General features: G+C 44.7%; 1 protein-coding gene and 1 pseudogene across 16 annotated transcripts in view; one reads left to right on the top strand and one right to left on the bottom strand.

Moving 5' to 3' along the window:
* The window catches only part of BID (BH3 interacting domain death agonist), a 53,823-nt gene that overhangs the window by 3,986 nt on the left and 24,669 nt on the right, over nt 1-25,168 (top strand). For 3 of the 16 annotated variants that reach the window (XM_023751228.1, XM_023751230.1, XM_023751227.1), the window contains exon 2: nt 10,908-10,966. The exons of 11 other annotated variants lie outside the window; for them this stretch is intronic. The gene's annotated coding sequence lies outside the window, so the exon portion shown is untranslated. Of the gene's footprint in view, nt 1-10,907; nt 10,967-22,502; nt 22,535-24,600; nt 24,623-25,168 lie in introns of those variants that run through there. 2 more of the 16 variants (XM_023751235.1, XM_023751234.1) reach the window with 2 other exon arrangements.
* On the bottom strand, nt 2,832-3,367 carry LOC102423651 (annotated as a pseudogene).

Below are 25,168 nucleotides of genomic sequence, written 5' to 3'. Positions count from 1 at the left end.
AAAATGGGGAAGATAGGAATGTAAAGGCAAACATGATCATCTGGATGAAACACAAAACAACTACTTTAGGAAGTTCTCCAGCCTTGCAAATCAAATTCTAGGTTGTTGTGGGGCTTTTTTGGTATTTGTGTCAAGGGTCCTAGAAGCTACCAACTTAGAAAACAAGGAAGTGGTTTGTTTTAAGTTACCCCCTCCCCTCAGTATTCCTATCAGTTTCTGGATGGTGGAACTGGTGCTGGAGGTGGAGTTTCAAAGGGGAAAAGAGTACCTTTGAAGTCATAAACCAGATTTAAAAGACCACTTACCTCAGGCCCATAGAGTAGGCAGTCTGCTCTGGTGGAAGAATGTGAATGCCCAGGAGAGGGCTGCATGGAAGTGGAGCTGCCACCATGCCAAGAGAGGCCTGTCTACTGGGGCTAGGATGCCAGGGTCCCATGGAGCTTTTTGCAAAGCTTCATGCCAGGACTTCTGCCTGGTCTCGATGGGAACCCCCAGCTGGCAGTTAGTAAGCTCCTGCCATAAGGGGAACCAAGATGGCAATGTAGGTAACACTGGTACTCACTGCCTCCCACAACCACATCAAAGTTATAACTAAAATACAGAACAACCATCATTCAGATCTGCCTGTAATCTGGCTGAATGGAAGTCCTACAACTAGAGAAGTAAAAAAAGAAAGTACATTGAGACTGGTAGGAGGGGCAGAGGCTCGGAATGGCTGATCCAACACCCATGTATGGTGTTTTTTAATTTTTTAATTTTTATTTTTATTGGGAGGGATATCTCTGCTGTGGAGGCCTCCCATGAGGAGCAAGGGGTCCCATTCCCACACCAGATCCCCAGCCCAGGGTTCCAGAGCTAGGAAGAGAAGCCCCGTAACTTCAGGTTGTAAAAACCAACTGGGATTGTGACTGAGTGACAAGGAGGCTGCTGGAGACCCAGGCAGTTCCTCTTAAAGGGCCGGTGCACAAACTTACTTGGAATTGCTCCCTCTGGGCTCTAGTACTGTGGCAGCAGCATTGGGGGAAATCCAGAGACATACAGGGAGGAACTAGATTGTCTGGCATTGGGGCAGGAACTCCAGTTGGGTGGCTTTCTCCCAGACCAGAGGGCTCACAAGAGTCATTGTTCCTGTGCTGGGACCTCCCCCATCCCAGAGATGACTGGCAGCCATATCTGAGTTTAGTTTCACCCACTTGATTCCCTGAGACTCAGTCTGTTCCAATTTGCAGCCCTACCCAAGCTGTTTGCAGGAGCTTTTCTGTATGAATGGCCTGTCCTTGCTCAGGCTTCAGATTTTGCTAAAATCTCTTAAACAAGCATCAGCTGGCATCAGCATGCCCCATACTTACTAATAAGATGCCCAAGAACCGGCACTAGCAGCAGCCTGCCTGCTTCATAGCTTGGCCTCCCCTGGTTACTTCCAAGCCCAATGCAAGTGCAGCCATCTGCAGATGGCTCTGTAGCTCCTAATGGCCCCAGGCAATGGCTAACTTTGCACTTCCCTGGAGGCCCCAGAGTCAGTACACCTGGTGGACAGCTTCAGACCATAGCAGATTACAACTCTACAAATCCACAAGCAACACATTCAAGGGGCAGACTCAATGAGCATCAAAGCCCCACTGAAGCAAGTCCTGCTCCATAGGGTATCTCCTGCATAGCAGCTCTTCTACTATAATCACAGCTGGTCCTCACAGCCAACTGGCCTGGAGGTCAACTCCTCCAAGTGATGCCAACAGAAATCGAGGCTCAGCTTATAAGACTGTGCTACACAGCCCACACAGGGGCACACCTAGAGTGCCCAGCTGAGGTGATGGGGGAGGCTGAGCTACTGGGCCCCACAGAATACCTACTATACAAGGCCACTCTACCAATTCCAGGAGACATAGCAGCTCTACCTAATACATAGAAATAAACACAGGGAAGCAGCCAAAATGTAAAGACAAACATGTCACAAATGAAAGAACAGAAGAAACTCTGGAAAAAGAAGTAAATAAAATGGAAGCAAACTACTAGATACAGAGTTCAAAACAACATTTATAAGGTTACTCAAGGATTTTAATGAGAACTGCAAAGGACTTTGGTGAGACTTTCAAGGATTTTAGTGAGAATATCAAAGACATGAAAAAGGACCAGTCAGAAATTAAGCATGCACTAACTGAAATAAAGAATAATTTACAGGGATTCAACAGTAGAGGAGAGGATTTCGAGGATCAAGTCAACGATTTGGAATATGAGGAAGCATAAAACACCCAATCAGATGAGCCAAAAGAAAAAAGAATCAAAAAATAATGAAGCTAGTGTAAGGAGCCTCTGGGACAACTTCAAGTGTACCAACATTCTCATTATGGGGGTGCCAGAAGGAACAGAGAGAGCAAGATATGGAAAACCTATTTGAAGAAGTAATGACAGAAAACTTTCCCCTACCTGGTGAAAGAAATAGACTTATAAGTCCAGGAAGCGCAGAGAGTCCCAAACAAGAGGAACCCAAAGAGACCCACATCAAGACACATCATAATTAAAACGCCAAGGGTTAAAGACAAAGAGAGAATCTTTAAAGCAGCAAGAGAAAAGCAGTTAGTTACCTACAAGGAAGCACCCATACGACTGTCAGCTGATTTCTCAACAGAAACTTTGTAGGCCAGAAGGGAGTGGCAAGAAATATTCAAAGTGATGAATAGCAAGACCTACAACCAAGATTACTCTACCTGGCAAAGCTGTCATTTAGAATTGAAGGTCAGATAAAAAGCTTCACAGACCAGAAAAATCTAAAGGAGTTCATCACCACCAGACCAGTATAACATGAAATGTTGAAGGGTATTTTTTTCATTGTCAGCCAGTTTGTGCTTTATTGACTCGAAGATGCTCAGGCCTTGACTGTGTACTTCTGCAGGGGGTATAGTTGCTCCTTCTGCTGCTGCTTCTTGGTCTTCAGATTCTCTTCATGCTTGTTGAGATGGAGGCGCATGGCACATGTTTTCTTGGGCCGTAGATCCAGGGGCTTGTACTTCTTGCCCTTATAGAATTTCCTGAGGCTTTCTTTCTGAGTCTGGTTAATGACGGTAAGAACACGGGTGATAGACTTGCCAACAACTCAGATCTTCCAAAGCTTGAAAGTTGTGCTGCCTGTCACTTTGGCTACACACAGCTGGGATAGCTCCACCTTCAGATCATCCAGGTGTTTTAGCAGCTCCTCCTTCTTGCCAAGAGGGTCCCGAGCCTTAATTTTGGTCATGGCTGAATAAGCCGCCACCGCCGCCTGCTCGGAGAGAAAGCTTGAAGGGTATTTTTTAAGAAGAGAAGGAAGAAGTAGGAGGAGGAGGAGGATAAATATGAACAGTAAAATGACAATAAATGCTTATCTATCACAATTGAGTCTAAAAATAAAAAATAAACAAACAATCTAATGAACAAAATAAACTGATGAATAAAATAGAACCAGAGGCATGGAAACATGGAACAGACTGACGAACCTCAGAGGGAAAAGGGGGGTTTGGGGGGTCGGGAAGAGATTAACCAAATACCTTATATGCATATATGCATAACCTATGGACACAGAAGTGCTGAAGGCCTGGGGCAGGGTGGGAATGGGGTGGAAAGGGCCAATGCGGGGGGGAAAAAGGGAGACATCTGTAATCTGAACAATAAAGATTTTTTTAAAAAAAGCTCCTGCCCTGCTGATGGCTGTACTGACCAGTGGACAGATCAATGTTCACCTTATATGCTCATACTTAACAAACCCCCTTTCTTCAGAGAAAGGGAAGTGAGTGCAGCTCGGGGAGGGGGGGGTCCATGGTTGGAATTCCAAATGCAGTTGTGTCTATGTAGGGAGTCCAATTTACTGAATATTCCCTTGCTTGTCCTATGTAGACCCTTGGCCCTGAACTTTATCTGATGCCAACGATAATGTATTTCTGTCACTGGGCATCTGCATCTGTACTTGATTTAATTTGCATAACCATGTGTCTCATTTTAATTCTCATGCTAATTCTGTGAAGTTCTGCAGATGTGAAACATCCATGGTGGGGGTGTTTCTCATATATATGCTCATGTTTGAACAAGTGTTCAGGGGGCTGCAGCCCTGTGTCCAGGACTGGCCATGTCCGAAGAGTACTGCTTGGAATACCTCCCTCCCTTAACCTCCCCCTTCCCCCTCTTGCCCCCACAAATGAAGGGAGAGACTTTTGAATGGCCATTATATGTTGGGCACTTTCTCTGTTATCTTGTTTGATACCATGAGGCATGTGGTGCCCTTTTTTACAGATGGAGAAAGTGAGGTCATGTGGCAGGTGCAGAGCCAGCTGTGAACCCTCCACCTGTCCACCTTCAGAGGATCCCTCTAGCAGCGGTTCTCAACCTGTGGGTCGCGACCCCTTTGGCGGTCGAACGACTCTTTCACAGGGGTCGCCTAAGACCATCCTGCATATCAGATATTTACATTACGATTCATAACAGTAGCAACATTACAGTTATGAAGTAGCAACAAAAATAATTTTATGGTTGGGTCACAATATGCGGAACTGTATTTAAAGAGCCAGAAGGTTGAGAACCACTGCTCTATGAGCTGAGAGTACACGGGCCTTTTAACATACTGCTTTGCCCTGCCCTGGATTCTTAAGGAGTTGAGCTTTTTTTTTTTCTTTTTCTTTTTCTGGAGTTTAGATCTGTTTCTCTAGGTAGAGCCAGCTGAAATCAGAGCTGGGAGAACTGGAGTCTAGTTAGGAGTTAGGGCAGCAGGAGAACATGACAGCGTAGGGACTCAGTGCCAGGGAGGGGTATAGGAGGTGGGAGTAGAATGGAGGCTGAGGCATGAAGGCATCTGGGAAGCAGCGCCCTTGTGTCCTTCCAGGGAAGTGAGTGCAGGAGAGGGACCTGGAGCTGAGTAATTCTGGTTCTGTGACAATAAAACCAGGCCCAAGGCCTCAGCATATGTGTGCCTCTGTTTTGGAGCAGGCCAGCTTGGCAAATGATCACACCTACCAGAAGCCCCTCCAGCATCAGCGAGTTCATTCTTAATAAGGGACTAGCCATCTGGGAAGGCAGATATGTGTCAGAAGGGGCTGGGAAAGGCTCCTGGCACCAGCAGGGAATCTCTTTGGAACCAGGAACGAGGAGGCTGCCTGTAGAGTTCAGTTGGGAACCTGAGCTTTGGTTGCTGGCTTCTGGTGGGGGATGTCACTGCTTTGGGGACTGCTCCATTTCTGGGCCCAGGTGCTTCTGTATCTGTGGTAGTAGGAGGTTGGGGGTGGGGAGGGGTAGAGGGACCACAGCCAGGCTCAGCACCGCCAGGAGACCTGGAATGAAGGCAGGCTCTGCTCTGATTGAGGAGATTAGACTGTCCTTGACTGGAACCTCTCTGGGAATTTCCTCACCTTGCCCTAAAGAGGGTTGCTGTGAGCTGGTGAGCAGGCCCAGGCTGGTGGGCTCCTGGGACTGGGTGACAGCACAGCCTTCAGGAATATTCCTGTCTTTAGTCCACAGCCTTGCAGATTTCTCCATTCTTTTGTTACACCCCGAGTTCCAGACAGCAAAGCAAGACTGGCTTCCTAGGCATCCACCACTTCTTAAAAAGCCTTGTTTTCTTTCTGGGGAATCTCTTAGAAACCTTGGCGATATCTAACCGCCCAAACTCTTATCTGGCTGACCAGGGAGCTGGATCCAGGGCCTTTGTTGGTCACAGCATCTCATTGGGGTGATGCTGACCAGTGTGTGAAGTGATTGCATTGATTGTCTTTTTACACTCCAACGGAATACACCGTACTCCCTTTTGTAAATGAGGAAACCATTTCCTGCTAGGACTTGGGAGATGGGAGGAATTTGTTACCCATGAAAGGTCCTTCTGTCCATGCTTGGTGGCCCACCTGCCAGCTCTGGCCCAGAAGGGTGGTATGAAAGCAGTCCCAGGGTAGCCAGGTTCTGACTTGGCCTTAGTAATGCCCTTTTTTCTCCCTGACTACGCTCTAAGAGGAGGATAGTGGTGCAGTGTTGACAGGGGAGGCAGTGAGACTGTCAAAGACCAACCTAGACTTTTTGCAATAGCCCCTGGGACACCTGTCTCCTTCCCTCTAGCCCATCTTGCCCGACACATTGTGCACAGTTCTTGTAGAAGCCCAGGGCTTGAGCATGTGAGGGGAAGCAGGAGAATCTAGATCAGTGGTTCTCAACCTTCTGGCCCTTTAAATACAGTTCCTCATGTTGTGACCCAACCATAAAATTATTTTCGTTGCTACTTCATAACTGTAATGTTGCTACTGTTATGAATCGTAATGTAAATATCTGATATGCAGGATGGTCTTAGGCGATCCCTGTGAAAGGGTCGTTAGACCACCAAAGGGGTCGCGACCCACAGGTTGAGAACCGCTGATCTAGATCATGGAGGCCTTTAGACCCCAGGATGATGGACTCTGAGGACATGTCTGGAGCAGCAGAGCTGTGTGAGGGGATGGCCTGAGTTATCTGGTAAAGAGACCCATGTGCTTTTATACCACCTTCTTTGAGGCTGCCCTTTTCTTTTTTATTGAGATATTTCCCATATCATAAAATTCACCCATTTAAAGTGGTTATTAATATATTCAGAGTTGTGCAACCATTACCACATTCTAATTTTAGAACATTTCAACACTCCCAAAAGAAACTCTAAATACATTATCAGGTACTCCCAGTCCCCCTCTCCCTGTAGCCCTAGGGCAGTGATGGCGAACCTATGACACATGTGTCAGAGGTGACACGCGAACTCATTTTTTTGGTTGATTTTTCTTTGTTAAATGGCATTTAAATATATAAAATCAATATCAAAAATATAAGTCTTTGTTTTACTATGGTTGCGAATATCAAAAAATTTCTATATGTGACACGGCACCAGAGTTAAGTTAGGGTTTTTCAAAATGCTGACACGCTGAGCTCAAAAGGTTCGCCATCACTGCCCTAGGGCCTAGACAGCCATAATCTACTTTCTGTCTGTGGATTTGCCTGTTGTGGGAAGTTCGTATAAATGGAATCATATGTGGCCTTTTGTGACAGGCTTTTTCATTTAGTATGTTTTCATCTATGTTGTAGCATATGGCCAAGTAAATTTCATTGTAGGGATGGATATACCACATTTTGTTTATTGATTCATTAGTTGAACATCTGGGTTAATTCTACTTTTTAAAAAAATATATATATTTTTGCCCAGCCGGCATGGCTCAGTGGTTGAGCGTCGATCTATGAACCAGGAGGTCACGGTTTGATTCCCGGTCAGGGCATATGCCTGGGTTGTGGTTTCGATCCCCAATAAATAAATAAATAGATCTATTTTTATTGATTTCAGAGAGGAAGGGAGAGGGAGAGAGTAATAGAAACATCAATGATGAGGGAGAATCATTGATTGGCTGCCTCCTGTATGCCCCACACTGGGGCTCAACCACTGAGTCACAACAGCTGGGCAGTTTGTACTTCTTAATCCCTTCCCCTTTTTCACCCAGCCCCCAACACCCCCTCTCATCTGGCAACAATCAGTTTGTTCTCTGTATCTATGAGTTTGTTTCTGTTTTGTTCATTTATATTATTCTTTAGATTCCCCATGTAAGTGAAACCATATGGTATTTGTCTTTCTCTGACTTATTTCACTTAGAATAATGCCCTCTAAGTTCATCAATGCTGTTGCAAATGGTAAGATATCATTTTTGTTTATGGCCAAGAAATATTTCATTGAATAAATATACACATCTTTAGCCATTCATCTTTCTTTGAAGCATTTAATCCATTTACATTTAAAATAATGATTGATAGGAAACAATTAATAAAATGGCAATAACTACATACCTATTTATTTTTGTAGTTCTTCTCTGTTCCTTTCCTATTCTCCTACTCTCTTCTCTTGTATACTGATGACTTCCTGTAGTGTTGTGTTTGGATTCCTCACTCTTTTTTTTTTTTTATCTCTTGCAGATTTTTGTTTTGTGATTATCATGAGGTTCAGATATACTAAGCTATGTTTATAGCAGTCTATTTTAAGTTGATAGTCGCTTGAGTTCAGGCACATTCTAAAATCACTACCATTTTTACCCAGCCCTTCCACGTTTGTTTTTGTCATTATTTTTTAATTGTTTTGTGTGCATTCCTTTATTTACTGTTATAGTTACACATGCTCTTCCCACTTTTGCTTTTTAACCTTTGTACTAGCTTTTGTGTTTGTTGATCCACTTTACTATGTTTGCCTTTGTTAGTGAGTTTTTCTTTGTGATATTTTCTTATTCACATTTTTAATTTTTTACTTCTTAAAGAAGTCCCTTTAACATTTCTTGTAATACTTTTTTGGTGGTGATGAAATCCTTCAGCTTTTTCTTGTCTGGGAAATTCTTTATTTGTCCTTTGATTCTAAATGATAGCTTTGCTAGGTAGAGTAGTCTTGGTTATGTTCCTTGCTTTCCATCACTTTGAATATTTTGTGCCAATCTCTTCTGGCCTGCAAAGTTCTGTTGAGAAATCAACTGACAGTCTTATGGGAGCTCCCTTGTTAGGTAACTGCTTTTCTCTTGGAATCTTTAAGATTCTCTCTTTTCTTTTATCCTTTGGTATTTTAATTATGATGTGTGTTGGTGTGGACCTCATTGGGTTCATCTTGTACAGGACTCTGTGCTTCCTGGACTTGGGTGTCTATTTCCGTCACAGGCTAGGGAAGTTTCTAGTCACTGTTTCTTCAAATAGGTTCTCAATATCTTGTTCTCTCTTTTCTCTTTCTGGTATCCCTGTGATTCAAATGTTATGCTTGATGTTGTCCCAGAGATCCTGTAAACTGTCCTCATTTAAAAAAATTTTTTTTCTTTTTGCTGTTCTGATTGGGTGTTTTTGCTACCTTGTCCTCCACATCACTAATTTGATCCTCTGAGTCATCTAATCTGTTTAGTCTAACCAGTGGTTGGCAAGCTGCGGGCTCGCGAGCCACATGTGGCTCTTTGGCCCCTTGAGTGTGGCTGTTCCACAAAATACCACGTGCGGGCGCGCATGTACAGTGTGATTGAAACTTCGTGGCCCATGCCCAGAAGCTGGTATTTTGTGGAAGAGCCACACTCAAGGGGCCAAAGAGCCGCATGTGGATCGTGAGCCGCAGTTTGCCGACCACTGGTCTAACCCATCAAATGTGTTTTTCATTTTAGCTATTGTAGTCTTCATTTCTTGTTCTTTTTTGTTTTTTATCTCTTTGTTGAAGTTTTTACTGAGATGATCTATTCTTCCCCTAAGTTCATTGAACAGCCTTATAACCAGTGTTTCCAACTCTGCATCTGGTAGATTGCTTGCCTCCATTTCTTTTAGTTCTTTTTCTGGAGTTTTGTCCTATTTTTTCATTTGGGAAATGTTTCTTTGTCTTCTCATTTTGGCTATCTCCCTGTGTGGTTTTTTTGTTGTTGTTTGTCTGTTTTTTTTTTTTTTAATGTATTAGGTTGATCTGCTGTGTTTCCTGGTCTTGGCAGGGTGACCTTGGATAGTAAGTATCCTGTGAGACCCAATGGCACAGTCTTCCTGTTCACTTGAGCCAGTTGCTCCAGGTGTGTCCCCTGTGTAGGTTGTGTGTGCCCTTTTGTTGTAGTTGAGCCTTGATTGCTGTTGTGACATCAGTGGGAGGACTGACCCTCAGTTTGACTGGCTGTAAATACTGACCATGACTACATTGGACAAGCTGTTGTGCAGGGCTTGATTCCATAGAGTGGGATTCACTTTAGCAGAGTTCAGGTCCCAGCAAGTTCATCTTTAGGGTGTGTCATTTGTGGCACTAATAGGGTGTGGTCTGAAGCTGGCCATCAGGTGTGTTGGTTCTGGGGCCTCTTGGGAGGTGCTCAGTGCAGGCCAAGGTCAGCAGCTGCCTGTATACAGCCCTGGACCACTTGATAGAAGCTACACAGTGATCTGTAGTTGGTAGCTGTCTATGCTGGGTTGGGAGGTACCTGGGAGTGGTTATACTGTGAACCGAGGATGGCCACCATTAGTGCCAGGTTTGGGGCTACTTAGCAAAAGGTACTGGGCATGCTGAAGCAATTTGCTGCTTTTTTGGGGTTTGTGGACCTTTGATAGATTTTAGGAAAGACCTCAGTGTAGGCCTAAGCTGGCCAATTATGTGGACTAGCTTCTGAGAGTAATTTAGCTGGGCTGTGAATTGGGTCAGGCTGTGACTCAGAATCACTTAGATTGGGTTAGAGAGGTGTTAGCCAGGTTGATAGAAACTCAGATTTGGGGCACCTGCAGGCTGTGTGTAAGTAGGTCTCAACAAAGGAATAGTCAGTTACCATGAAACCAGATAATTCAGTTCCTCGCTGAATGTCTCTGGTGCTTTTCGAGGTGCTGTCCCTTTGCTGAAGCTTAGGGCAAGTGTGTGTGAGTGAGTGAGTCTGTGGTTGAGCCCTGTAAGAGTACACCTGAGTCTTTAGAACCTTCCATCTCACTTGGATTGGAGTCCCTGCTGATTTTCACATCTAGCTGTTTCTTGGAGTCCTCTTCCTAGCACTGGTGTTCAGGCTGGGGAACCTGGTGTGGGATGGGGACCCATTGTTCCTCAAGGGGGACCTTTGCAGCCGAGATATTTCTCCCCTAGTTCTTAATTACCACACGTGGACCAGCCCCACCTACTACTGTCGATGTGGCTTCTTCTATATATCCTTAGTGTTAGGAGTTCCGTTCAGCTAATCTTCTGGTTCTTAATGGTGGTTGTTCTATAACTTAGTTATAATTTTGATAGTCATGGGAGGAGGCGAGCACAGTGTTCACCTACTCTGCAATCTTGACCGGAAGTCCACATGTGATCTTCTAAATCTATTTTACTGGATATTTTCATAAGAAATCTCCAGACTGAACTTTAAAAGGCTTTTTGAGGCCACAAAAGTGAAGCCAGTGACTTGCCATACCTATAGATTTGAGTGAGTTTCTCTCTTCTCTAGGTCCCCAAATATCCTGAGGGTCCTGCACCTTCTAGGACCCAACCTTCTTTACTCACCTGGTAAGACTTCTGGGAACCTTGGAACCAAGGTATCAGGATGTTTTTCCAAGGTTTTTATTGGCTTCCATACGTCAATCTTAATTCCTTAAAACTGCCTGGTCATGTCTGAGACTCTGCATGTTTTTTTCAAACATGACATTCTAGTCAAAGCTTTGATAATATTACCAGTTTTCAATTGTGTCATTGGAAGGATAAAAGACTTTTATTGAACATGCAAATAACCATATTGCCATGTAAATAAGAATACTCGCTGAGAGTTTCTGAATTTTGGTGGGATCAAGTAGGGAGAAAAAGAAAAATGTTTCAATTCTGCTTTAAAAGGTGTAACTTACCAAATTGCTTTAAATCAGCAAATTTCAATCCGTGTGCTACAGAATTTTTAAAACTTGCAATACCTGACTATTTTAATCAGGGGTACTGACATCCTTTCCCTTGTATTGTCAAATAAAATAATGACAACAGCCAACATAACAATAGCTGTCTGGTGTGAATGAATCAAAATTATACATAGTTTATGTTTGTTTGATTGTTTTGTCAGATTGCCAAAAAATATGTATTTTTGGTATGCCACAGAATTTTAATAATTAAATTAGTTTATGTGTGCCATGAGATGAAAAAGGTTGAAAATTGCTGCTCTAAATCAGAGGTAGCATAAGAGAAAAAACCGCAAAAACTTTCTTATTCCAGGAAAACAAAAAAATTAAGGAACTATCAATGTCTTAGACAAAAAAAAAACCAACACATAAAAATTGTCATCATTCTCATTAGTTCATTCAGTCCTGTGTAATTAAAACTTGTTCTGCTTGAATCCAGTTTTTCCATTAGTTCTGTCAACCTTGCCTGACAATTGAGTGTGATGGGATCAATGATAATTCCAAGGAGTTTGTAAAGCTTTCCATCAAGATTCTTATGAATTGCTCAGTGAAGTGGGTGCATTGATCACTGGAGGTTGTGGAAGGTATACCCCAAGTGGGAATACATTTTCTAATAGTTTCCTTGGCCACTGTGAGGGCATCAGCCTTTGGCAGCTGAAGTCTTCAATACATTCAGAAAACTACACACAATAAGAACATATTGATAACACATACTAAGTGGCAGTTGAATGACTATTCTCTAACTTACAGTCATTTTTTACCCATCTTAATTTCTCTGGTTGTGGAGCAGACTGTTGCCAGTTACAAGGGTCTGCAACGAGGGGTCAGTTTTAAAAAAGTATAATAGACTTCACCCATAGGAACCATAATCAGATTTTGTTGCTGTTGCCTTTGCATGAAAGCTTCAGCATTTCAATACAGAAGGTTAGCTTTTACTATTAAAAAGATTCAGTTTTCTTAAATAACCAAATACCTGATTAAGACAACATAAAATACCAAAATTTATTTGGGTAAAACACAGAATCTTTCTGTCTGGGCAGGCAGTTTTTTTTTTACAGTATCTTCTCTGAAGCAGACCAGTAGTCCAGGAAAACTGTCCTTTTAGCAGCTGAAAGAATATTAAGTTTTAGCACGCAATTGATATTAAAATTAAAAAAAAAAATCCTAACAAATTTTGTGAAAGGCCATGGCCAGCGTGGCTTTCCGGTTCAAAGGCTTGGAGGAAGAGCTGACGCACAATTTGACATGCAAGACATAGGAATATTAATTTTTAGAATTACGGGAGGAAATCAGAGGAAAACTCAACTAGAGAAGTTAAGTTCCTGCTGAGTCTCTGTTCCCAGCTGCTTTTATTTACTAGAATACACAATTGCCTTTTAGGAATGCAAACAGACATATCAATGGTAATGCTTAGTAAACAGTAAGATTGTCAGGTTTTGGGGGAGTTTGCTTTAGGCCATTGAGTCAGCAGTAGGTAATAAAATGTAAATATTCACCCTGTGAATATCAAAAGGAGTCCAGGCCAGCCTTCTGTCAGACTCCTCACATTTATATTAATTACTGCTGATCTTGGTTTCAAGCGGTTCCCCCCACCCTCTTTAAATTCTTAATAGATGTTGATATGCCGCTTGCAGAGTTTCAATTCTTTTAAGATTTTTATTCCACATCTGCAGACTAAAATTAAACAAATAAGAACAAGAATGAGACAGGTAATAGTGGTTATGCTAAAAGGCAAAAGTAAAGGAGCAAATTCTTTCTTTAAATTGCTGCCAGGCATCTAAGGTAAGTTTGCCTGGGATAATTATACAATATGCTGCTGTAATTCCGAAATATCAAAGGTGGTGTTATTTCTACTTTAAGCACTAAGAAGGTGATTTTTCATTGAAGTTATTAAACGATATCATTTTACTGGTGCAATTGCAGCAGCTGATTTTCATTGATTATTACTATATGCAGACCCATAGGGGCTTCAATCCACAAAAGAAAAAACTTTGCTGCTAGTGGGTGCCATTCATAAGATTTTTTACATAATAGCTTAGTGTGGGGAGGTCTTAGTAATGTTAAATTCTCTTGGCCTCACCCAAAAGTAAGCAGGGATAGTAATTAATTAGGTTTTCGCTTCCCCTTCCTTTGGTGTGATGCTAGCCAGCTTTAATTCTACACACAAAGGAGCCGTAGTTTGATTCTTGTGTCATATAAAAAAGGGAAGCCGGGTGGGGACACCCGGGTAATTATACTTACTATACTAGAGGCCTGTTGCACGAAAAGATTCGTGCAATAGGCCTTCCCTTATATTCCCATATATTTACTATACTAGAGGCCTGTTGCACGAAAAGATTCGTGCAATAGGCCTTCCCTTCCCCTGGCTGCCAGCACCGGTTTCCCTCCGGCACCCGGGACCCCGGCCTTCGCTTCGGCCGAAGCCGCCTTCAAGCCTTCGCTGCCCCGCCCGGCCGCCCCGGGTCGGGACACCCGCTGCCCCAGTCGCAGATAGCAGGCCCGGATGGCGGCAGGGCAGGCGGGATGGCGCTGTCCCGCCTTGCCTGCAGTATGCAAGTTAGCCACCATCTTTGTTGGAGGTTAATTTGCATATCGTGCTGATTAGCCAATGGGAGGCATAGCAAGGTACTGTCAATTACCATGTTTGTCTATTATTAGATAGGACTAGGTGGGGGATCAGTCCACGTAAGGGATTTTACCCAGGAAGGACATCCGCATTAGCCCTTGGTAAAATTACCACACAGCTGGTTACTGCCAGCGTGGCAAGAAAGACATTTTCAGGCGTTCTTGGGGTTTTGGTCTCTTCACAAATTCGTTGAGCTTCCTGGATCATCTTCTTTTTTTTTTTTTAAATATATTTTATTGATTTTTTACAGAGAGGAAGGGAGAGGGATAGAGAGTTAGAAACATCAATGAGAGAGAAACATCGATCAGCTGCCTCCTGCACACCCCCCACCAGGGATGCGCCCGAAACCAAGGTACATGCCCTTGACTGGAATCGAACCTGGGACCTTTCAGTCTGCAGGCCGACGCTCTATCCACTGAGCCAAACCAGCCAGGGCTGGATCGTCTTCTTTATCACTCCCCAAGTAATCTCTGGGCTGTTCATTGTATGCCATGTTCTTCCACTCCTTATCTTCAGTGTGTAGCCTGGGGCTGCTGTTTGTGGCTGGGGTAGCCGATTGTCTACAGCTGCATGGTGTGGCTCCAGGCGCAAGGTCCTCATTAATCTGGCTAGTTCCTCTCTCAGATCCATGTTGCAATTTAATATTTCTAGCAGGAATCCACACAGGTATGGAGAAATTTTCTGGAAATTTACAAGCATACCCTCGGCCGTATGTTAATAATGGATCGGGTCCCTTCCATAAACCAGATTCAGGGTCTTTCCATTTAACTAGACCATTTTCCTTTGTTTTATTTTGACACCAGTGTAACTCCATGGGTGTCTTGCCATCAGCATCACAAGTGAAAAAATTCAAAGTAATTAAGGCTTGGTGCAGCCTTCCCACAGGTGATTTCTCCATCATAATCCCCCCTTTTTGTTTTTCAAGTTGGGATTTTAGCCATTGATGCTGTCGTTCAATTATACTGAGCGGTTTCCTGGGGCTGTCTTCTTCCTGCGTCCTGCACGGTGAAGGAGACTTGAACCGGTTCATGCAATCTAGGAGGCGCTTTCGGGATTGAAGAAATAATGAAAGACAAACATAAAATAGATTAAAAGCTTGGGCTGGGTGTGGTGCCTGCCCTCTGGAGGGACAGAGCACACAGAGAGAGAGCCAGCTCCGAAAGCTGCTTTATTATATACTTGAGTTACAGGAAGTTACATCACATCTGGGTGGGCCTTTGACATCATGAGATCCATCCCCTTAACACTGGGCGGGAGAGTTCAACTGGGTGGCGTCCAATCTTTTGACTGGTCCCACCCTCAGGGAGTGGCTCTGCCGGCCCCCTGAGTCCAGCTGATGTAAATTAAGCCAAAGTGTATTCTAACGGCCCTTAGCATTCAATAATGGCCTGTCCTTGGGAATTATATGGTATTCCTGTAATGTGCTGAACTTTCCACTTTTTACAAAATTGCTGGAAATGACAGCTTGTGTAAGCAGGCCCATTATCAGTTTTAAAAATGTTTGGAATTCCCATGACAGCAAAAGCAGCTAGGCAATGATTAATAACCTGTTTTGTCGTTTCCCCTGTAGATGCAGTAGCCCAAAGGAAAAGGTGTCTACAGAGACATGCAATGCCCCAAGGCGTACAAAGGAAATATAATGTGTCACATCCATTTGCCAGATATGGTCCCTTAGCAAACTTCTAGGGTTGACTCCCGTGTTAGGCCCTTGAGGTAGATGTAATATGCAAACGGGACATTCTCTAAGAATCTGTTTTGCCTGCTGTCGAGAGATTGGGAATTGTCTAGACAACATTTTGGCAGGCTGATGTAAAAGCTGATAAGATTCTGAGGCCTGTTTTAATAAAGCAACCAATTGATCAGCATGTGCGTTTCCTTTTGCCAAAGGGCCAGGTAATAAACTGTGAGCCCTTATGTGAGTAATATAGAAAGGATATTGTCTTTGTTGCACAATCTGCTGGACTTGTTTAAATAGTAAAAATAAACTTTGGTCACTGAGCCATTTTAAACAAGCAGTTTCAATTCTATTTAATAAACCTGCAGTGTAAAAAGAATCCGAGATAATATTAAGAGGTTCTTGCAATTCTTGTAATGCAGCCTTAATAGCTTCTAACTCAATTCTTTGTACAGAAGTATGACTAGTTTGGATGACTCGGTCTAAATTCATTGTATGATAAGCAGCTTTGCCATTAGATGATCCATCAGTAAAAACAGTTAATGCTTCAGGAATAGGTTCCTGCCTAGTATTTTTTGGTATAATAATAGGAGTATAATATACAAATTGTAATAATTTGTCTTTTAGTAGGTGACAACTAAGTTCCCCTGAATATCCACTCAGTCCAATTTGCCAATTTAAATCAGTCTGAAATAACATTTCTAATTGCTTCCTAGTAAGGGGAAGGTAAATACATTGGGGTTCTTGTCCTCTAAGCTGTCTGCAGCGTTTTCTAAGCTAAAATATTAATTGAGCCATAGGCTCTATATATGTAACTGCAGTTTTAGAGAATTGATGTCCTAGGTGGACCCATTCAATAATAGCAAGAGAGTTTTTATTTTGGAAGATGACTCCAGTGGGACTATTTGCAGTAGGATTAATCTGTCCCAATAAAGGCAATTCAGGCAGTATTCGTGCCACTTGGGCTAAGGAGATTGCCTGCTCAATTCTTTGTAACTCCTTTCTAGCTTCATTTGTCAATACTCAGGGTAAGGAAAGATTAGAGTCACCTCTAAGTATATTAAATAAATTTGTCATTTCTCCTGTAGAGATTTTTAGATAAGGTCTTAACCAATTAATGTCCCCTAATAATTTTTGAAAGTCATTTAAGGTTTTAAGGCAGTCTTTCCTTATTTCTACTTTCTGAGGTTTAATATATTGGTTTTCAATTATGGTACCTAGATATTTAAAAGGCATTTCTTTCTGTACTTTTTCTGGAGCAATTTTTAAGCCCCATTTAGGAAGTTCCTTTTCTAATTGAGAAAACATTGCTAAAGTCTGTTCTTCCCGTGGACTCGCTAGGAGCAAGTCATCCATGTAATGGACAATATAACACTGGGAATATTTGTCCCTTAAAGGCTGAATAGCTTGAGCTACCTATTTTTGACATAAAGTAGGGCTATTGGCCATTCCTTGAGGCAAAACTTTCCATTGATACCTTTTCATGGGCTCTATATTATTAATAGATGGCACTGAAAAGGCAAATCTTTGTTTATCTTGCGGTGCGAAGGGAATGGTGAAGAGACATTCCTTAAGATCTACTACTGTAAGACACCAATCTAGAGGGATTTGTGAAGGCACTGGGAGTCCAGGCTGTAAAGCTCCCATGGTATGCATAGTGGCATTAATGGCTCTAAGATCATGTAACAATCGCCATTTTCCTTCCGCCTTCTTAGGTATTGTAAATATAGGAGTATTCCAAAGACTATTGGAAGGTTCTAGATGACCAGCCTCTACTCGTTCCTGTATTAATTCATGAATATGATTTAATTTCTCCTTGGTTAATGGCCACTGATCCACCCATATAGGCCTATCATCTTTCCATTGTATAGGCTCAGCATGGGGGTGAGGAGATTGAGCAGTGACCACTCCTAAAAAGGCTGATATTCTAATTCTTGTTTTCCTGTGTTTTCTTTGGTCTGAATGGGTTCTTTAATCTCCTGATTATGTTTTCCTAAACCTTGATCAGCTTGATATCCTATCTGAGTTATTAACTGTTGTCTTTTGCCAGTAATAATACAAGCTTGCAAACCTTCTAAAACAGTGGTTCTCAACCTTCTGGTCATTTAAATACAGTTTCTCATGTTGTGACCCAACCATAAAATTATTTTTGTTGCTACTTCATAACTGTAATGTTGCTACTGTTATGAATCATAATGTAAATATCTGATATGCAGGATGGTCTTAGGCGACCCCTGTGAAAGGGTTGTTCGACCGCCAAAGGGGTCGCGACCCACAGGTTGAGAACCGCTGTTCTAAAATGTCTCGGCCCATAAGTTGACTGCAATTCCAGAGACTATATAAGGCTGAAACCATTCTTCCTCATCTTTCCACCTTAACACTGCAGCACTGCGTTGTGTGTTATCAGGATTTCCAACACCCGTGATAGAGCCCATAGCTTCTACCATGGACCAACTTGGGCCAGAGTTCTTGACTGATGAAACTAATATCTGCTCCAGTGTCTACTAGACCTTTAAACATTTTCCCTTTATTCTTAGATTAATCATAGGACAGGTCTTGCTAATTTCCCATATCCAATATATATCTGAGATTCCAAATCCTTGTGTCCCTCTCTTCCTATTTATAACTTCACCTTGCTGAATATAAGGTAAAAGCAGGAGTTGAGAAATTCTTTGTCCTGGAATAATTTGCATAATATGTTTGCATTCTAAAATTACTTTGATTTCTCCCTTATATTCTGAATCTATGACTCCAGGAAAAACAGTTAGTCCTTTTAGAGTATTTTCACTCTTTCCTAGGACTAAACCTGACATTCCTGGTGGCACAGGTCCCCAAATTCCTGTGGGAACAACTTGTCTAGCCATATCGGGGATCAGGGTGATTGTTATTGTGCTATTAAGATCAAAGCCAGCATTTCTTTCTGCAGTGACTTGAAGGAGGGAATCTACTGTGGTCCTGGCAGGGTGGAACTTCCCCTTATTTAATAACGGGGCTCGGGGGAGCCCCTCCGGCCGTTTCCCTGCGGCTGACCATTTCCTATGTCTTGATTTAATGGCTGGCCATTTCTATGAAATTTAGATCTACATTGATTGGCCCAATGACTCCCCTTCTTACATCTGGGACATAGATCTGCATTACCTGAGTTGGGAGGTGGAATGTTTATGCCTTCTCCCTGAGCATCACCTTTTGGTTGCTTACATTCCTTTTTAAAATGTCCTTGTTGTCCACAATTGAAACATAATTTGTTTCTTGTTGTAATTGCGGCAGCTAGTAAGCTTGTCTGAAAAATGCCTGACCCTACATTTTGACATGCTCGAATCATTTCTGTAATGGTACTATTTTTTCTTAGAGGCATTAGACATTTCTTACAATCAGCATTGGCATTTTCATAAGCTAATTGCTGAGTCAAAATATCTCCTGCTGTCTCATGTTGAATCTGCCTTCTCACTGCTCAAGTGAGGGGAGCTACAAAATCAGGGAATGACTCAGTGGGCCTCTGCATGCACTTACTAAAGGCTCCTTCAGGTTCCCCTTTTGCTGGTAAAGTCCACCAGGCTTTTCGTCCACAAAGTCTAATTTGCTCATACGCCTGCTGGACGTATTGGAGCTGATTTTGAACGTCACTAAATTGTCCCTGTCCTGCAAGCATCTCAAAAGTTATGGGAACATTCTGTCTGAGATTTGAAGAAGCTTGCTTTTGACATTTCTCTAAAAATTCTCCTTTCCATAACAAATAATCTCCTCCATCCAGAGTGGCACATCCTAGAGCAGTGATGGCGAACCTTTTGAGCTCAGCGTGTCAAAATTTTGAAAAACTCTAACTTAACTCTGGTGCCGTCACATATAGAAATATTCATAAATTTTTTTTGATATTTGCAACCATAGTAAAAAAAAGATTTATATTTTTTTGTTTGTTTTTTCTTTTTGGGGGGCTCATCCGGGATGGATTTATATTTTTGATATTTATTTTATATATTTAAATGCCATTTAACAAAAAATCAACCAAAAATATGTATAAAATGAACAAAAACAGAAAAACAATGTACATTTAGGAAAAAAATAATAAAAACAATGATAATCAAATGGTACGAAAACTAGAAATTAGTGACTTTTTTGGTGCTGAAGTTTGTCTGCTAATTATTTGATTGCAGGTTCATACTTGTTTGGGGTTCTCTGGGCTTCCTGGACTTGTAAGTTTATTTCTTTCACCAGGTAGGGGAAGTTTTCTGTCATTATGTCTTCAAATAGGTTTTCAACATCTTGCTCTCTCTCTTTTTCTGGCACCCCCATAATTTGGATGTTGGTACGCTTGAAGTTGTCCCAGAGGCTCCTAACACTATCTTCATATTTTTGGATTATTTTTTCTTTTTGCTTTTCTGGTTGGGTGTTTTTTGCGTCTTCATATTTCAAATCTTTGACTTGATTCTTAGGATCCTCTAGTCTGCTGTTGAATGTCTGTATATTATTCTTTATTTCAGTCAGTGTATGCTTCATTTCTAATTGGTCCTTTTCCATATCCTTGAAGGTCTCACTACATTTCTCGGAGGTTTCTAGAAGATTCTTGAGTAACCTTATAACCGTGGTTTTGAACTCTATATCCAGTATTTTGCTTTCATCCATTTCTTTCATTTGTGACTTGTTTCTTTGTCTCCCTGTGTTTGTTTCTATGTACTGGGTAGCTGCTAAGTCTCCTTGAGTTGATAGAGTGGCCTTGTGTGGTAGGTGTCCTATAGGGCCCAGTGGCTCAGCCTCCCCAATCACCTGAGGTGGATGCTCTTGGTGCATCCCTTTGTGGGCTTTGTGCACAGTTTTGTTGTAGTTAAGCCTTGATTGCTGTTGGTATCACTGGGAGGAATTGATCTCCAGGCCAATTGGCTGTGATGACCAGCTGTGTCTACACTGGAAGATCTGTTGCGCAGGAGACACCCTTATGGGGTAGGACTTGCTTCAGTGGGACTTTGGTGCTCACTGAGTCTGCCCCTTGAGTGTGTCTCTTATAGATGTGAAGAGTTGTCATCTGGTATGGTCTCACACTGACCACTGGGTACACTGGTCTTGGATCTCCAAGGAGGTGCAAGGTCAGCCACTGTCTGGGGCCGCCCTGCAGGAGCTACAGAGACATCTGCAGATTCCTCCTCTTTGTATGGGGTTTGGAAGTGCCCAGGCGAGGCCCAGCTGTGAAAGAAGGCAGGCTGCTGCTGCCGGCCTTGGGCCTTCTTTTGGAAGCTCTGGGGCTCTATGACCCAGCTCCAGTTTGACAGGTTTTAGGTGGAGAAAGGACGGGCCATTTATATGCAAAAGCTGAAGTGCACAGCTTGAGTGGGGTTGTACATTGGTTGGGGCAGGGTCTCTGGGAATCACCAGGGCGGAGCAAACAGCAATGGCTGTGTCAGCCCTGCACCAGAGAGGTCCCTGGGTCTCTGCATCCTGCGCCACTGTGCAGGAACAATGATCGCTGCGAGCATCTTTGAGAGAAAGCCGCCCTCGCGTTCCTGTCCCGATGCCAGACAGTTTCTCCCCATATGTGTCTGGGTCCTCCAGAGTCTCGCCTGGAACTGGAGTTCAGAGCAAGCAGGAGCTTGTATCTCCCTCCCGATTAAAAGAGCAGCACATCCAGGTGCCAGCACTTTCTGCACCTCTGCACCTCTTACCAGTCTCAATGCGCTTTCTTCACCTCTCTAGTTGTGGAACTTCCACTCAGCCTGCTTTCCCATGGTTCTGGGTGGTAGTTTTTCTGCCTTTTAGTTGTAATTTTGATGTGGTTATGACAGACACCAAGTATAGGTGTTTACCTATGCCGCCATCTTGGTTCTTCCGAAAATGTATTTTTTAAAATAAAAACTTGTTTTCAGCCCTGGCTCTTTTGACTTAGTGGATAGAGTGTCAGCCCGAGGACCGAAGGGTTCTAGCCGGCATGTGCAGGAGGCAAACGATTGATGTGTCTCTCTCACATTGATGTTTCTCTCTCTCTGTCTCTCTCCTTCACTCCCGCTCTCTCTAAAAATCAATGGAAAAATATCCTTGGGTGAGGAAGGAAGGGAAGGGAAGAGAGGAGAAGGGAGGGGAGGGGAGGGGGGGAGGGGAAGGGAGGGAAGGGAAGGGAAGGGACTTGTTCTCAGAAACAAAACAAAAAACCTATTCCCCATGTTTCAGCCCATGTTGGTTTAAGTAATTTTGTTAGCTTAGTTGTGGTGGCTCCCTTTTGTTCCTTCACTCTTTACTCAACACCAAGGCCCAGAAAAGTGGACTAGCTCTCTGTCCTGCTTCTCTCTTTTTCAGGTGGCACTTTCTTTTCTGGATCCCCAGTCTGGGTTGGCTTCTACATTCTACTCTATATCTATGTCTTTATTTTTAACCTTATGTACAGGGTGGGGCAAAAGTAAGTTTACAGTTGTGAGTACGTGAAACAGAGTTTATTCTTGTATTATTATTAACCATTTGTATGCCATAAGTGTCTATAGACACAAGCGGCGGACCTATTTTAATTAAACTCAAAATATCGTGGCAGTTAACTGTTAAATTGTATTATTTTCCATACGAACAACTGTAAACCTACTTTTGCCCCAACCTGTATATAAAAATATCTATCCTATCTAATAATAGACAAACATGGTAATTAACCATACCTCCGCTATGCTTCCCATTGGCTAATCAGGGTGATATGCAAATTAACTGCCAACCAAGATGGCGGCCGGCAGCCACGCAGCTGAAGCGAACATGAGGCTTGGTTGCCCCGGCGATGGAGGAAGCCAAGGTTCCCCGCCCGCCGCGGCCCAGCTCTGAGCTCCAGATGCAACAATGTTGCAATTATAGAAGCTAAACAAACCCCAGATACCTGCTTTCAGCCAGCCGGCCTCGGAGCTGGAGCTGCAACAAAGTTTCAGTTACGGAAGGTAAATACATCCCAGAATAAAAAAAAAGAAAAAAGGAGAGACTGGGAGCTTCAGTTGCAGGCTTGGCCTGCCTGAAAACAGCCCTCAGCCCCTCATCCAGGCTGGCCAGGCACCCCAGTGGGGACCCTCAGCCTGAAGGGGGTGCGGGCAGCCTGAAAACAGCCATCAGCCCCTCACCCAGGCTGGCCAGACACCCAAGCGGGACCCCCACCCTGATGCGGGACACCATTCAGGCCAAACCAGCCGGCCCCCACCCATGCACCAGGCCTCTATCCTATATAGTAAAAGGGTAATATGCAAACTGACCCTAACAGCAGAAAGACTGGGAATGACTGGTCACTATGACACACACTGTCCACCAGGGGGCAGACGCTCAATGCAGGAGCTGCCCTCTGGTGGTCAGAGAGCTCCCACATGGAGGAGCTCTGCTCAGCCACAAGCCAGGCTGATGGCTGTCAGTACAGCGGTGGTGGTGGGAGCCTCTCCTGCCTCCTCAGCAGCGCTAAGGATGTCCGACTGCAGCTTAGGTCTGCTCCCCGCTGGCAAGTGGACATCCCCCGAGGGCTGCCGGGCTGCCAGAGGAATGTCTGATTGCCAGCTTAGGCCCAATCCCCTGGGGAGCAGGCCTCAGCCAGCAGATGGTCATCCCCTGAGGGGTCCCAGACTGTGAGAGGGCACAGGCCGGGCTGAGGGATGCCCCCCCCCCAGTGCACAAATTTTTGTGCACTGGGCCTCTAGTCTATATTTGAAAGCCTAAGCGACTGTTACGACCAAACGACTGAAACAACTGGTCAGCCAGTCGCACTGACCACCAGGGGCAGACGCTCAATGCAGGAGCTGCCCCTTGGTGGTCAATGCGCTCCAACAGCCAACCTCCTACGGTCTTGCCCGGCCCCCCTGATTGGCCCCGATGGGGGGGCTGGCCAGCCAACCTCCTGCGGCCCCTCCCCCCAGCCGGCCATCCAACTTCCCACGGTCTCACCCCCTAGGCCCCAATTGGGGGGCTGGCCAGCCAACCTCCCATGATCCCTATCCCCTGCTGACCGGCCCCCTGATAGGCCCCGATCGGGGACCAGCTGGCCAACCTCCCGGGGTCCCTCCCCCTGGCCAACCGGTCCCCTGATAGGCCTCGATCACTGGCCAGGCTGAGGGACACCCCCACCCTGTGCACGAATTCATGTACTGGGCCTCTAGTGTCTTTATAAAGATACTAGTGGCCCAGTGCATGGGGGGTAGGGTGTCCCTCAGCCCAGCCTGCACCCTCTCCAATCTAGGACCCCTCGAAGGATGTCCTACTGCCAGTTTACAGGGATTGGGCCTAAACTGGCAGTTGGACGTCCCTCTCACAATCTGGGACTGCTGGCTCCTAACCACTCACCTGCCTGCCTGCCTGATTGTCCCTAGCCACTCTGCCTGCCAGCCTGCTTACCCCCAACTGCCCTCCGCCGCCTGCCTGCTCGCCCCCAAATGCCTCCTTGCCAGCCTTATTACCTCCAACTCTCCCCCGTGCCAGTGTGCTCAACTCCAACTACCCCCCCTTGCTGGCAACTTTGCCTCCCCACTGGGCCGGCTTGCCCCCAAACTGCCCTCCTGGCTGCCCGTGCTCACTACCAAAATTGCCCACCCACCCGCTGTCCTGATCACCTCCAACTGACCCCCACTGATGGCCTGCTCACCCCCAACAGGCCCGCCTGCTGGTCTGCTTACCCCCAATGGCCCCGCCCCCCACCAGCCTGATCACCCACAACTGCCCTCCCCCTTGGCCTCTAACCGCCTCTACCTCGGCCCCGCCACCATGGCTTTGTCCAGAAGAACGTCTGGAAGGTCTCCCAGTCTAATTAGCATATTACCCTTTTATTAGTATAGATAGAGGCCTGGTGCACGGGTGGGGGCCGGCTGGTTTGCCCTGAAGAGTGTCCCAGATCAGGGTGGGGGTCCCGCTGGGGTGCCTGGCCAGCCTGGGTGAGGGGCTGAGGGCTGTTTTCAGGGTGGCCACGCCCCTCGGCAACCCAAGCTCCCAGCCTCTCCTTTTTATCTTTTTTTTTTTCAGCACCTCCTTGAGCGGAGGCCAGGGCGGGCTGGAAGCAGGTATCTGGGATTTATTTATCTTCTATAATTGAAACTTTGTAGCCTTAAGCAGAGCCCAGGTTCGGACAGGGCAGGCGGGAAGCTTGGCTTCCTCCATCGCCAGGGGCAACCCAAGCCTCCTGCTCCTCCAGCTCTGTGGACACCATCATCTTAGTTGGGTTAATTTGCATACTCGCTCCTGATTGGCTGGTGGGTGTAGCAGCGTGGCAGAGTGATGGTTAATTTGCATGTTTCTCTTTTATTAGTGTAGATATCTATAAAAATAGATATAAATATCTATATATTATATACTAGAGGCCCAGTGCACAAATTCATGCACAAGGGGGGGAGGTCCCCTCAGCCCAGCCTGCACCCTCTCCAATCTGGGACCCCTCGGGGGATGTCTGACTGCCAGTTTAGGCCCGATCCCTGTGAGGGCAGTCGGACATCCCTCACAATCCTGGACCGCTGGCTCCTAATTGCTCACCTGCCTGCCTGCCTGGTCGCCCCTAACTGCCCCCCCCCCCCGCCCGCCGGCCTGGGCACCCCTTACTGCCCACCTGCCAG

This window comes from Myotis lucifugus, unplaced genomic scaffold, assembly GCF_000147115.1.
Source record: "Myotis lucifugus unplaced genomic scaffold, Myoluc2.0 scaffold_19, whole genome shotgun sequence".
Lineage (NCBI taxonomy): Eukaryota > Metazoa > Chordata > Mammalia > Chiroptera > Vespertilionidae > Myotis > Myotis lucifugus.
The sequence above is the reverse complement of the archived record's forward strand: the minus strand, read 5'-3'. Positions and strand labels throughout refer to the sequence as shown.